At 37.5% G+C, this 15,910-nt stretch overlaps 1 protein-coding gene and 1 pseudogene across 1 annotated transcript in view; one reads left to right on the plus strand and one right to left on the minus strand.

Moving 5' to 3' along the window:
- The window catches only part of GUCY1A2 (guanylate cyclase 1, soluble, alpha 2), a 237,160-nt gene that overhangs the window by 97,257 nt on the left and 123,993 nt on the right, over nucleotides 1-15,910 (plus strand). The window lies entirely within an intron of this gene.
- LOC107183331 lies at nucleotides 11,322-13,297 on the minus strand (annotated as a pseudogene).

Below are 15,910 nucleotides of genomic sequence, written 5' to 3' on the forward strand. Positions count from 1 at the left end.
ACTGTCTCTCAGTTCTTGGATAATCTGGGATTTTGTTTCTTGGTGTTTTTTCTCCTCTTTGCTTTTTTATTATTGGAAATTTCTTTTGAGCTATCCTCAAGCATAGATATTCTTTCCTCAGTTTTGTCTAGTCTATTAATAAGCCCACCAAAGAAAGGCATTCTTATAGTGTTGTTGATCTATTTTCATTTTTTTTCTTCACCCTGATCATCTTGTTTTCAATACATCCTAAAAGAATTGGTTGTTCTAATGTAGGTAATGGACCAAAGTAGGAGGTTATATTAAGATGCCTAATTGGAAAGGAAATCAATAGCTTTTCCAATGATCAAAGAGAATATAACTAATGACCTTTTCTAACTATTCTTATGGGACAAGCAAACAATTGCTGTAACTATGCTACCCAGCGACCAGAACTAAATTAAATATTTACTAAATCATTATACTTATTGTGATACAAACACCTTTTGGCTATAAAAGTACAGTCCTTAAAGGAAAGCAAAAGGTAATGGAAATAAAAACAATTGTTCTTTTCCAACTTTCTGCAGTTAACATGTGATGAATTTCTCCTTCAAAGCCTGTGAAATAAAACTAGGTTACTCACTCAGAATCAGTTTTTAAAAATATATAGTTTTATTGATTTCAGAGAGGAAGGAAGAGAGAGGGAGAGAGAGAGAGAGAAAGAGAAAGAGAGAATGAATGAATCATTGATTGGCTGCTTCCTGCATGCCTCACACTGGGGATCCAGCCAGCAACTCTGGCATGTGCCCTGACCAAGAATCGAACCATGACCTCCTGGTTCATAGGTAAACACATAACCACAGAGCCACAATGGTCATGCTCAGAATCAGTTCAGTTTTCATCATCTTTAAAATACTTTTTCAGACAACTTACCCTAAGAACATTCATTACTTTTTCCTTCAAAGAGAGACCTTCTCAGGCAACTTTTAAAGCAACTTATCCAGAATCATTGTGGCAATAACCCTCAGAGGCTGATAAAGCCAGTTAGGACTCTAGCTGTACTGGCCAAAGAAGATGACATTATAAATGTGGTTGACAATCTCCAGTGGAATCTATAATAATGAGAGCATAATATGCTAATTAGATTGAAAATCCTTCCGGACATCCTTCCTTCCAGACAAAGCCGTAGTGGGCGGGGGCCATGGCAGAGGTGGTAGAGGCCATGGTAGAGGCCGTAGAGGCTCCCCTCTCCCCCAATCCCCGCCCCACACCGCGGTGGCAGTCAGGAGGGCTGGGGCCAAGGCCCTTGCATGAATTTCGTGCATCGGGCCTCTAGTAAGGGAATATAAAGCTAGAATTACTTTTAGCTTGAGAAACCTAGTTCTATGGCTTTTACCGAATGTTAATATTTTAGAATATCTTAGAGAGGAGAAATGGCCTACTTAATTTTTGTCATCTACCACTTAACCAAAATGTCCTCATTGCTGTCATAGGTACCTTTTTTTCTCAAAGTAGCACCCAGCATTGCAAGCAAATAATTAATTCGAACTAGGAGGAATGCTTGGGTATGTGTGACATAACCATAAAAGTGAGGGCAATGAGGGAATTAATGGTGCAAGTGAGACTAACTGAAATGACTGACATGAGGTCCAAGTTGGGTATGAAAAGAAGTGAAATATGAAGTCAAGGGACTTAAGTGTAGGTTTAGTAGCTGAGCGACCTGGGAAAAGTTTTATGAATGAGTTTCAGATTTTGAGATTTAAGGTATCTTTGTCTCTGGATGACACTGTTTAAACTGAGGCTGTGTAAATTGAGAGAGTAAGGTCAATGAAATAAATGAAGTCCAGGAACTATGATAACAGGGTGCCCGCTGGGTCCTCCAGTTGAACAGTGAGTAGAGCAGACTCCTAATAATTAATCTATCAGTTACTGAACATTCGTACATGGCACGGGGGGTGAAAGAAATGGAAAAATGTCCTATTTATGCTTGTTCTCAAGGACTATGGGTAAGACTAAAGATCAATTATATATACTTGATGGCTATAATAGAGATCAGTAGTGCCTGCCACTCAGTAGATACTTACACGTTTGTTGAAAGAATAAATACATGTACAAAATCCTAAGGGAGCATGAAGGAGCTAACCAAACAAGGGCAACAGGGGAATGAGTATGGAGGCCTGTCATGGAGGTAAGGTTTGAGCTGTATTTTGAAGGATCATTAGCCATCAGCAAGGTAGGTTTTAGGGCCTGGGGTAAGGCCTGCTAAGCAGAAGAGAAAGATGCCTGTCTATGGAAGGCCGAGAGCTGAAGTGAATCTGGAGAACAGGATGCATGCAGAAGAGGACGAAAGGAGCTCCCTTAGGAAGGATGCGATGGATCAGATTTAGAGTTAGAATTTCTAATGCCTTTTGTATTGGCATTACGGCGATTATAATGGAGAGGGTAGTACTATAGACGTTTAGGGGCATTTCACCTTTAAAGTGTCTGGGGTAATTGAACGGTTTTAGTCCTATTTTTGTTTTATATCAGATTAAGTGTGTACAAATATATGTGTACATTATGTACAAATATTTGTATATATTTATGCTTGTATTTATAAATAATTATACATATAAATATAGATAACATAAGCACACATGGTACATAGCATATAGTCTATACACTGTGTAAATGGAGAGAGGAAGGTCAATGAAATTGACTCTATAGTATATAGATAGGATGAGGTTGTGAATAACTAAAGACCCCAAGTAACAGGTTTTTAAATTTTTTTTGTTTATTTTTATTATTTACCTTCCATGTGAAAAAATTGTGTAGGCCACCTAGAGTTGATATTTGTGTGTCAGGAACCAAGATGCCTCATCTTTTTGCTCCATCATTCCCATCATCTAGGCGCTCCTTCATGGTCCAGGACGTCTGCTTACATCCCAGCATCATATACACATTCCAGCTCACAGGGAGGAGAAAGGGATAGAAAAACCAGACACTTTTTACTTATAAGAACACTTTTCTCTAGGGACACATTTAACATGATACTTCAAGTTATATCCTATTGACCAGAATTTAGCCTCAGTTGGCTGCAAGAGAGGCTATAAAATATTATCTGTTCTAGACAGAAATATGCCCAGTTAACCATGACAACTCTTATCAGGAGGAAGGGCGTCAGCTTGAGAACTAACAGTGCTTGCCACATGCCTGTAGTTTGCCCCCTCTGTCTAAAGAATATGTGGTATTGTGTGTGTGAAGTTGGCATGCTCTTAACATTTCTTTCATTTGATACACACAATCAGCACACATTTGTGGGCAACAATAACATTTTATAAGTATGAGCATGTTTCAAAATGATTATGTTTATGTAGTTGGCTTAGTGTATACTACATGTGAGGATTGTAATGAGTTGCAAATATATAGAGGTTTAAACTTTTTACAAAGTACATTCACACCACCCACGTCAATATTGTATAATCTACAAAGCATTTATAGGGTATATAGGATAAAGGAACTATCCCCATTTCATTACTGGAAAAATGGAATTATATGGGTTGATGTTGAAACTGGGATTAGTATATATTGATCCATACTATTGGGCTATTAATAAAAGGGAATAATGGCATGAGTTTTTGAGAACAGAGGATAATTAGAAATAATTTATATTTTAGTTTGAATGACTGTATCCTAGTGGACATGACATTCTTTTCATTTGAAAATGTAGCATTCAAGAATCCATTTTTTCCTCTCACTCACCTGAGCAGTGATGTCTTGGCCATGGTCAGAGCCTCCCATTTTCCATTGCTGTGACTGTTTTCTTCTCCCAGCAGACACAGCGATTGTTTGGTGTTGCTCAGTAACCTAAGTTCTATAGATAAACGTATCCATCACTTCCTTCCAACTGCAACGCACAAAAGTGATCTGCATATTAATTACTTTTTTGACATATTCCCTGTATAAGATAACAAGAGAATTCAACTTTCTTTGTTTTACTGTAATATTACTTTGTAAAAACAGTACCCTGGTAAATATTACCATAAACACAAAATGTAGCAAATGCTTTCAACAGCTGACTCACATCGTGGTGTTTTGAGTTAATGCCATATATTGCTCTGGAGGACAGCGTCTATAATGTCTTCTCCAGTGGTCCTTCCGAAGAACACACAGTTTGTTTTAGCCCATTATCTGTGGAAGCAAACTTTCTGAAGATACCAATAGTGTAGAGAAGCCTGTGGTGGGGTGGGGGTAGGGAGGAGGGTGTGAAAGGTGGGTATGAGGGACATCTAAAATACTGTCAACAGTAAAAAATAAACTTAAAATTTAAAAATAGCCAAGGAGAAGAAAGCTATTGAGTCACTGACTGGGCCAGGAGCTGAACTCCTCTTTTTGAATTCTTAATTAAAAACTCAGATGCCATTGTTTAAACTTTAAACTCCTGTCTGGTAAGAACTAAACTGATTCCTAATCAAGGACTAAAATAAGATCACCTGGCATGACGTTTATTTGATTTTAATAAAGTTTTGTGTTGTAGGAACTAGTGATACAGCTTTCCATTAATATTAATAATCTCCACTTCTCTGTTCAGTAACATTAACTATTATTAAATCCTCTCTACATCCTGAAGCACATTCTCCCCTTGGTTTCTGTAACTTTACTGTCTTTTTTTTTCCCCCCCAAAGACTTGTCTGCTCCTTCTTGGTTTACTCTGCAGGCTCACCTTTATCCACCCAGCCATTGGATGCTAATGCAGGCACAAATCGGAATGAACTTAAATTGTAGATGATGTCACTTTAATCCCCTTCAATAATTCACTTTCTCTGGGTAACTTTAATATATAATGTGAAAGGCAAATATCTTTTTTTCTTTATCCAAATACAGAGAAGATGACAAAAATTGAAAAGTCTGTCAGTTAACTAAATGACCCTCAACTATTGAGTTTTCATGCATTTCTCTGTTGAGAATTTGAAAGATTGAATGTAGAATTGTGGAACTTTTGGCATGGATCAGTTTTATAGTTTGTGGGTCAGAATGAATAAAACATTAACATCGCATAAAATGTAAGTAAATTACATTCTTATATATTTTTTAGCAAGCATATATTGTTTTTTCCTCTAGCGACAAATTTTATTATTTTGGGGTAAATTTCAATGGCAAAAATGAATATTTTTAAAGAAACGTAGCAATAATTGAGAACATAACATGTATTAATATCAAGGTAAAGTATCTTCTCAGAAATTTCTGTGATTCAATACGGTCGTATTTCCTCTAGCGACAAATTTTATTATTTTGGGGTAAATTTCAATGGCAAAAATGAATATTTTTCTGTGAAATGACAGTGGGAAATTGCAGATGTCTGAAATGAGAATAAACAGTCACGCTCAGCCCTAGGTCCAGATAGTTTCCTTTGTGGATTAGATTTATAAAATCCTATGGAAATACTTTGTATCTGTTTTAGTGATTATTCAAACAATTGTTTATCTTCCTCCCCAACCCCTCCTCATTTTAATCCATTTGTTATAAAATGACTGTTCATTCTTACAAGAATACTTTGGAAACTAGAATTATTGAGAAAAAGTACACAGTTGGCAGTCATCTGAATAATTTGATTCATGCAAAATTCCATTTTGAACAATGAAAATCCTATCCCACTCACTACATCTCCAGGACTTATATAATAACCTTGAGTAAATGCTTTGGCCACTTGGATGACACTGATGCAATTATTAACCTCCCACCTCCAGATTTTATATACTCAAATGGAGTGTAGATAGCTGAGTCCATTTTTATTTTCTTTTGGCAAAACATCAACTATTATATATATAAGAAAAGAAGAAATAAGGAAAGATGGAAGGAAAGAAGGGAAGGAGGCAGGGAGGCCGGAAGGCAGGGAGGGAGGGAGATAAAGGTGCTTAGCAAAAGCTTCCAATGGGGAAAGTGAGCAGTCATGTTAGAGCCTTGCCATAGACAGAGCAGGCCAAGTCTGGGATGTTATCAAGGAACTCCTGATGGCTGCTCTTCTCATATATTGTGATAATGTTTGGCTAATTCCTTATTCATTTGCACATAAGTTATCTATATATATAAAAGGCTAAGTTGACTCACACATGTGCAATACACATAAATCTGGCACCAGTCGCACTTTTGTGTTTCAATCTGTCATTGTCAATCATGAGTTTTGTTGACACTTCTATTATAGGGAAAGGGTAAATAGCGATATTAAAATATTTCTTCTAATTAATTTCCTTTCAATGCGCATGAATCCATGCACCGGGACACTAGTATAACAATAAATAACATAACCCCTTTATTAGTGATTAATATTCTAAAAATCCTATAAAATAAAATAGGTGTTCATGCAAATAATATTTAAATCAATAACTTGATATGTCAGAAATTATTCTGAACAATTCTGTAAAATTGGTTGCCATTTTATGTGCTTTGGAGCTTTTCTTATTTATTTCTTTGTTTTCTGTTGAAAATAGTTTAGATTATCTCTGAGGCGAGAGGAAGACTGTAGTCTGGGAGAGAAGACCTATGTGGCTGCAACCATATTGACAATATTTTAGTTCTTTAGCTGGATGATGGATAAATGGGTATTTATAGTCTTATTCCTTTTTTAAAAAATAGAGAAATGGAGAGGAAGAGAGAAATAGTAACATCAATGATGAGAGAGAATCATTGATTGGTCACCTCCTGCATACTCCCTACTGGGAATGGAGCAACCCAGGCATGTGCCTGACTGGGAATCGAACCATGACCTTCTGATTCACAGGTCAATGATCAACCACTGAGCCACACTGGAATAGGAAAAGGAAATATTTATTCTTTTTGATGTAATACATTTTTAATAAGAATACAATATTATAAAGCAGACTTAATAATCCCTTGCTTTGTCAACCTGAGCAAGTAAGTTGTATGATCATTCTGGATCTTAGAGGACTTTACATACAAAAAATTAACATGATAATTCATGAAGTCAACAATAGACTGATGTATGGCCTGCTTTTGAGGACTACTTCAGTTTTATGACCATTAATTAGATCACTTATAATTCATTCATCCTTTTAACCTTTATGAAGTAGCTAATGTTTACATGCATATGTCACTGCTTTAAATGTTTATACTGGTAAAGTTAAGTGGATTGTAAGATTTTTAACATTTAGAAGGGAGGTGCCTTTTCTAGAATCAAGAGTAATAGGAACTTGAAAGTATTAGTTGTTTATTGTCTGAACACAATCTGAAACAGTGTATAATTAGATTAATTCATGGAAAATAGAATCATAGAATGGTAGAGCTGGAAGGAACCTCAGTGATTATCTAATTTGTCCCCTCAATTATAAATGGGGAAATGATTACAGTTCATAGTGGCCTTATACAACTAGTTAGTGGAAGAGCTGGTACTAAAACTAAGATTTCAGAGCTTTTCTCACCCTTTCCTTTCCTCTGTATTGGTATTTCCCAAAGTTCTTCTAAAATTCTCCAGATGAGTGTAAGGAACTAAACGACTAACAAACAATAACAACAAAAGTAGGATTTTGTGGTATAATCACTTTTTGAAATTTTGCATTCTAAATCCTCCTTGTGGATTCACAACACACTCTAGTGTAGTATAGGCTCCGAGAAGACCTGCAGTGACGGAATCTATAACTGTTTAATCCACTTTTTCCAAAAATGTTTGGCAACTAAGTCCCTATTATATGAAATAGTACATTTTGAAGAAGAAAGTTTGAACAATACTATGAAATATCATATCACTTTTTATTATCATGAAATCTAGTTGAATAATAGATGAATTTTTAAAATTTGGTTAATTGATATGGTAGCCTTGAGATCCATCTTAACCTAAAGACAGTTTCTCAATAAAGGGGTCAGTGTTCCATAAGCACTTTTAAAACTTTGATTCATCACTCAAGGGAGGGACTAAGCAGAGAGAATATGGTCGGTCCTCTCTAGTGAAAACTGCAACATGCTCATGAAAATGGTAGTTAGTAATTCTAATGTAAATATAGGTGTTAGGCTATGGCAGAGGAAACAGAATTGAGAGAAGAGAGAGAGAGAGAAGAGGGATCAGAGCCATTTCAGAATGACAGGTTGTTTTAGACCTATCCTTGACTCACGGAGACACTCCTCAAGCCCAGTGAAAACATGAGATAGTTTCCTGAGGAAGATGATCAATGTGAGGGAAGGAGGAAGAAGGAATGACATCAAACATAGACATGCTAAAGATAAGCCGGGCAACATGCCACTTCCTCCATGAGATATTTTTGAGTCTCCCAACAAAATAAACTCTTCCATATCTAAACTCCCAAAGACTTTTCTTCCTTTACTCTCTAATTTTACATAGCCTGCTTTTGAGTTTCCTTCAGTTAGTTGAGTATATGTTTTATCACTCCCAAGATATTATTCTAGAGGACAAGGACTGTATGTAGTTGTTCCCTTTGCTGTATTCCATGGTGCTGGCAGATTACTTTGCATAAATTGTTCCTCAGTGAATGTTTGCTTGATGAATATAAATATGACAAAAATCAACAAGCATGCATTGTATACCTAGTACATAACTACAGTTGAGAACATGAAGCACTAGCCCTGATGATCCCTTCTCTCAAGAAGGTTAGAATTTACTTAAGGCAACACACTAAAATAGAAAGATTATTCTGTATTAAAACCTTGATATCAGACATTTCTATAAAAGGGATAGGTCAGAGAAAGCTTCAAAGAGAATATAGTGTTAAAAATTATTATTTATTGAAGGTGGTGTTGGTTGGGTGCATTACTTTCTGACTGCCTTTTTAACAAATTATCATAAATTTAGTCTTAAAAGAATACAAAGTTATCACCTTACAGTTCTGGAGATCAGAAGTCTGAAATGAGTGTCATGGAGCTAAAATGAAAGTATTGGTAGAGCTGCATTCCTCCTGGAAGTTCCAGGAGTGATTCCGTTTCCTTGCCTTTTCTAACTCCTGGAGACTGCTTGCATTCCTTTGCTTGTGGCCTTTTGCTGAATCTGCACACTACAACCCCTGCTTCCATCTTGAAATCCTCCCGACTTCCTTTTGTAAGGACCCTGTGATTATATTGGGCTCGACTAGATAATCCAGAATAATATCCCCATCTTAAAATCCTTGACTCTATCTGCAAAGTCCTTTTTGCCATGTAAGGTAATATGTTTGCAGTTTCTGGGGATTAGGGCATGGAAATCTTTGTTGGGGTCATTATTCTTCCTACCACAGTGGAGAATCAGCATGAGCTAAGTTCTGGAGGTAGAAAAAAGCATGCAGGGTATAAACTGAACAATAAAAAAGATCAAAAGAAAATGTTGACTACATGTTAAGGAGTGCGGCAAATGGAATTGCTGGTAGGCAGGTATTAGTTACAGCGGGCTTTACAGTTTAGGACAGGAGGCTTAGATTTAATGCCTTCAATACCAGAGAACCACTCCAAGTTTTTAAGAAGCGGCTAGTGTTGTGAAATGGTATTTATTAGAGATTAGTCATGCAGGATTTGTAGGAGAGCCTGGTAGAAATTTCGAAGGCAAAGTTTGAAAAAAGTTTAAATGTATAATTGGGTATGTTGTCTTACATAGCTTTTTCTTTTTAGATATATAGATACTTAATACACTTCTGTAGATTTTTTTTATTAAAGAATTTATTTGGAGTGACAATTATTAATATCTCACAAATCAGTAATTTGATATCTCTATTTGGATCCAAGTCTTGGTTGTCTTTCATGACCATAGTAATCTCCGAAGCAAGGCTCTGACCTGGTTGTCAATTGGTGTTTCCTCCTCGCTTTCTCATCATCTCTCATTCTGCCTTACGAACTGTATTCCATGGCTGTCCTGAAGGGACTCTTCTTTTTCTCTGGAGAAATATTCTTTGAATGATAAATGACTTTGTCTTTTAACTGTTTTAAACTTTCTTCATTAATTCTTACCTTTGTGATATTGATGCCTTCTTCCTAGGTGGAAGGCACTCATATCAGATTAAATATTTACTTTTAATACATTTTAACTATAGCTTTTCTTGCTTTTACCTGGAAAGGGTGAACAGTTAATTGGATAAGAAGGAGTTACCTTTTCTAATTGTAATAGAATGTCTTTGGTGGTGGTTTTGGATTGTTTCTAGGCCATAGAGTCTTAATTAGATATAAAGTCAGTGTGAGGTGCAGTATGTGCCCTGGCATCAGAAGGGAAAGGGCTGCATGTATAATGGATATTTATTTTTTTTTGCTTATCTAGAAACCTTTGTTTCTGCTGGTAATAGCCCCTTCCATTCTTTCACTATTACAGTCCATGAGTTTTGTCCTTCCTCTAACCCCACTCTTGATGGCCAATTAGTGTCAGAGTAATGAGTTATACAGTTGGCTTTTAACCTTGCTTGAGTCAATACAGGTTAGGCCTGGGACTTTTGCTAGAACTACTGGCACGAGGTGCCGACTCCCAGGGTGATGAAACTGGTAGGGTCTAAGTCTGAGGCGCTTGAAAGTTGGCATTAGAGAAAATTTCTGTTGTAGTGAAGCCAATACAGAGGAAAGCAAAGCTATTCAAAACAAGAGTGTCTTAATCCTGGTTAGATTATTTGAACCTTAAATGCAACTAGGGCTGAAGCTGAAAAGTTTCCTAGCATTTTGGTTTATAAGGCAGTCTATTTTCTTCATTAGTTATGCTGATTTTAGTTGTGCATCTATCAATTTCAATCAGGAGTTCACTTTAATATCATACACATATAATTCCCAGAATCTCGCTTGGGCTCCATGGTCTCTTCAAGGTCCTTCTCTGAAATGTTGACCTTCTCCCTCAGTTTCCTCACCTTGTACTCTGAGCTGGACTTTGGACTTCCTGATAATTTGCAGGGGCATAAAACTCTCTGAAAACGTGATATTATTAGTATTAGAACCAATAAATGTATTTTGGAAAATAGAATTTCATTGTCTTAATGAAACTTGAAACCTGGTTGCTGAATGCTTTCTCATATTTTCCCTGTTTATATAATTAGAGGAATGGACACGTGGTTGACTCCAATTTATCTATTGCCATTATGGATCACACCCATATTTCAGTAGTGATGAATCCTGGGGTAGTTATAAAGAATACAGAGACGGTTTTGCTATAAGACACTTAAAAGATTTTTTTTAACACATGATATCCAGTAAATTATGGGTATCAGACATTACTACTAAAACCTTTTGTTGGAATGCTTTGCACTTTCCAGAGAAGAGAAACTGAAATAACCTGTGATACAATTAGTCACAAATACAGTCCTGGAGGATTTCGCCCATTCACGAGTGTTGTCTAACACACGTCTTCTTTGTAGCAGCAAGGTCCTGCCACCACTGTGCTTGGCTAGTTCACAAATCTGTTGCAACCTGTGGCTTCCCTGTCACTTCTCTGGCTCTCCTCTCGTGCTAGGCTTTGTTTCCGCAGTAATTTAAACCTTCTGCTACTTCCATAGCTACTGCTGCTGGAACCGCCAAAGCCACCTTGGTTTTGTGGTTTGGCAAAGTATTGGCTTCCATCACCATAGAGGCCAGAACTTCTGCCTCCACAGTTTCTTCTTTAATGGATCCAAAATTTGAAGATTAATAGCTATAATTGTCAAAATTATTGGAGGTTCTGCCACCTCTAAAATTGCTTTTATCATTACTAAATCCATAACAGCCATCTATTTGCCAACATATCCACCGCCACCATGGCTGCCACCAAAGCCATCTCAACCACCAAAGTTTCCTCCGCAATCAAAGTTGTCATTCCTGCAAAAACTACCTCCAAGACCACCTAGTTTCCAGAATCACTTTGACCTCTTGAAGCATGAGCCATCTCTTGCTTAGATAGGGCTCTCCTCACTTCACAGTTGTGGCCATTCACAGGATGGCATTTCTGAATAACAGTCTTGTCTACAGAGTCATGGTCATCAAAGGTTACAAAAGCAAAGCCTCTGTTTTACTACTGCCTCCATCAGCCATGCTTTCAATTACTTCAACTTTCCCATACTGTTCCAAATAGTCTCTTAGGTGACGTTCTTCCGTGTTTTCTTTAATACCGCCGACAAGTATCTTTTTCACAGTTAAATGGGCACCAGGTCTTTGAGAATCTTCTCTTCAGACAGCCTTCTCTGGTTCTGTCCACCTCATGAGGCCCTGCATTCATGGCTGCATCCCTGAGGATAACATAAATGCCCTCCTCAGTGGCATCGTGACAAACCCAAAGCCTCTGGAGGGCTTGGTGTTTGGATTTCTCACCAGCAGAGTCTGAGAGAACCCATTGATCAAGATAGCTCCTCAGACTCTCCTCGCTCGTTTCAAAGCTCAAACCTCCCATAATGAGCTTCCACAGCTGTTTGGGCTTTTTGGGAGACTCTTAGAGATGATGACTGTGGGAGGAGAGACTCCAATGATGCTTATTCCATGGCCTCCAACAGCAGAAAGGTCTGATTTCAAGTTTTCTTTCTTTTAATAGTTTGCCTTCTCATCATCACATACAACAAAGAGGTGGAGGGAGTTAATCCCATTATTAACTCTTAGTAAGAGCCAAGTTTCTTTTGGTTCACTGAAAATTGTATGCCAATAATAGCTTCAGTCTTTTCTTTTGAAAAGACATACATTTTTAACACAGATGACAAAAAAAGAAATATTTACGAAGTAACACTACCTGCTTTGAAGATCTTTAACAATATGATAGACAGAGGGAGGGAAGATTAAAATTTTTTAAAAATATTTTTATTGATTTCAGAGAAGAAGGGAGAGGGGGAGAGAGATAGGAACATCAATGATGAGAGAGAGTCATTGACTGATTGCCTCCTGTATGCCCCTACTGGGGATCGAGCCCACAACCCAGGCATGTACCCTAACTGGGAATCAAACCCAGGACCTTTTGGTCCATGGGATGATGCTAAATCCACTGAGCCACCACAGCCAGGAAAATTTTTCTTTTTGGATAGATAATTAGAATGCCTTTTAATTAACATCAGGCCTCATATGTTTGATGATTTTATTCCTTAACACTTATACCTGCTTTTCTGTATTAATTGGTTTTATATTTAATTTTACTGTATCTACAAAGGCTACAGTCTATTAGATTTCAAAGAGCTATTAAAGGTTAGCCAACACAATATCCTACTCAGTAGAGGAATGTACTCTACAACATTTTTTCAGCAAATATTTTTGATCACCTGTTAATTAGCAGACATCTTGCCATGCATCAGGGAAAGCTAAAATCAAGATAGCCCTTCTACCTCCCTGGAAGTGAACAGTCTATTGCAATACCTTGTAGTAGAGGATAAAATAAATGTCTATGTTTGAGGTAGAGGAACACTGGAGTAGGAGAGCTAACACAGGTGGCAGCAGCTAGAAAGGTCATTTTGAGGAGTAATATTGGAGCCAAGCTTTGAACATGAAGCTTAGATAATAAAGAACATGCCAGATGAAACTGCACCATTGGTAAAGACTACTAATACAGGCTACGTGTGTATGCCAATCTGAGGACCTGAGACGTAAATTGGTCTTCTGGACAGCATGGTCACCTCCAGAGTTCACAAAGCAGCAATTAGAATTGTGAAGAGTGCTTATTGCCAAATATTGTCGCCTGTATATTTTGCTGAGATTTGCCCCCACTTTTTTAAACTACATCACTTAAAATTAGTCTGTTCTTTCACATGACCATGGTTCAGATATTTAAAGGTGTTTCTTTTTTACCTTCTAATCTCCAAACTTAAAAGTTCCAGTCATTTAACCTATTCATCCTGCTCTTCTTGCAACACTCCAGCCTCAGAATTGGGCTGGTCCAGTGAATAAGTAGCCTACCCTGTGTGTAGCAATGTTCTGACCTTCTTCTGGATTCTATGTGAGGTCTAGGTGCCACTTATGATTGTACTGACATTTTTTAATTTTTCTCACTGTTAATTACCTTATATTATTGGCAGATATTGACTTTAAACCCCATAAATTGCTTTTATATGATCTACTACTGGGTGATCCTGCCCAATCTTGTTATTGTGCCCATGACTTTTTAAACCTTAGAACAAGATTTTACATATATCTTTGTTCAATTTAATTAATTTAATTTTAATATAGGTCTAGCATCATTAATTGTAGAGATGCTTAAATTTTTATACTGCTTTTCTACCCCTTATGTTTTTATGTGATTAATTATTTTTACTGGGATGGCATTGGTTAATAAAATTATATCGGTTTCAGGTATACAATTCTAAAATACATAATCTGTATATTTTATTGGGTGTTTACCACTCCAAGTCACATCTCCTTCCATCATCATTTATTCCCCCTATAGGCTCTTCTACCTCCTCCCACCCCTCTCCCCTTTGGCAGTCACTATACTATTATCTGTGTTCATGAGTTTTCCTTCCTCCCTCCCTTCCTCTCTCTTTCTCTTTATTTTTTTTCTTAATCCCTTCACCCTTCTCACCCAGCCCCCAACTAACCCATTATGTTTTTCAATCATGTGCAAGTTAAATAACCATACTTTAATATAAACTTGTGCTGAAATGTAGAATTTCAAAGTATGTTTACAGCATCCTACAGCAGGGCACCACAGATATTATCAACCCATCAAAGTTGATAATATCCAAATATTTAATTGCTATGCTTTGGGAATTGGCTAATCATCCCTGAATTCATTTAAATCAGCAAATATTTTCCTATAATCCCAATTCATAATGACTGTGTTAAATGCCTTTCTAAATCAAGTCCACTATGTCTTTGACATTATCCAGATCGAGCTGTGTAACAACCTTAAAGCAAATGGAAATGGTGTTTTCTTTGGCATCTTCTTTTCTTAATGAATCTTTGTCCCAGAAGTTTCCATTTTGTTTTCTATGTGAATGTGACCTTATTTGGAAACAGCATCTTTGGAGATGCAGCCAAGTTAAGATGAGGTGGTTTGGGTGAGCCCTAATCGAATTGACTGGTGTCCTTGTAAGAGGAAAAGAAGAACAGGTACAGACGCACAGGAAGAATGACATATGACAACAGGAGGCAGAGACTTCATGATGTGTCTACAAGCATAGGGATGCCAGCAACAGCAGAAAATAAGAGACATGGGACACCTTCTCCCCTGAGCCGTTGGAGAGAGCATGGCCCTGTTAGCACCTTGATTTGGGGCTTCCAGCCTCCAGATAAAAGAGAACACATTTCTATTGTTTTAAGCCAGGAGTCTGTGGTACTTTGTTTCAGCAGCTCTAAAATGAATACATCTCGATGTGTTAATATCCAGAATTCACTTGGACCCCTTTTTTGAAAGAAGACCAGCATATACTCACCTTAATTCTTCTGACAATGTTTTGGTTCTTTATGATTCTACAAAAATTATTGAAGGTGGATTAGTAATGACATTTTCAAGATATTTCAATGATGTAGGATACATACAATTTCTCTGGTTTTACACTTTATATTATTAGATGTTCTTTATCCCACTATTCACTCATTTAAATCTGTTTATTGATTGCTCACTATGTATCAGGGGCTAAGGTAGTGGAAATCTACACTAATAAAAGACAGACATGCAAATTGACTATACCTTCGCTATGCCTTAAGCCATGCCCACCAGCCAATCAGAGTAACTATATGGAAATTAACCCAACCAGGATGGCGGCCAGCAGCCACAGAGCTGGAGCAAGCAGGAGGCTTGGTTGCTCCAGTGATGGAGGAAGCCAAGCTTCCTGCCTGCCATGGCTGGCTCTGAGCTCCACTCAAGGCAACAAAGTTTCAATTATAGAAGATAAATAAACCCCAGATACCTCCTTTAAGTCGGCTGTGGCCACCGAGCTGGAGCGAGCAGCAGGCTTGGGTTGCCCTGGCGATGGAGGAAGCCAAGTTTCCCGCCAGCCCTGGCCAGCTTTGAGGTCCACTCAAGGCTACAAAGTTTCAATTATAGAAAGTAAATGAATCCCAGAATTAAAAAAAAAGAAAAAAAGGAGAGGCTGGGAGCTTCCGTCACCGGGGGGGCTTGGCCCGC

The sequence above is a fragment of the Myotis davidii genome, unplaced genomic scaffold (genome assembly GCF_000327345.1).
Source record: "Myotis davidii unplaced genomic scaffold, ASM32734v1 scaffold600, whole genome shotgun sequence".
Taxonomy (NCBI): Eukaryota; Metazoa; Chordata; class Mammalia; order Chiroptera; family Vespertilionidae; genus Myotis; species Myotis davidii.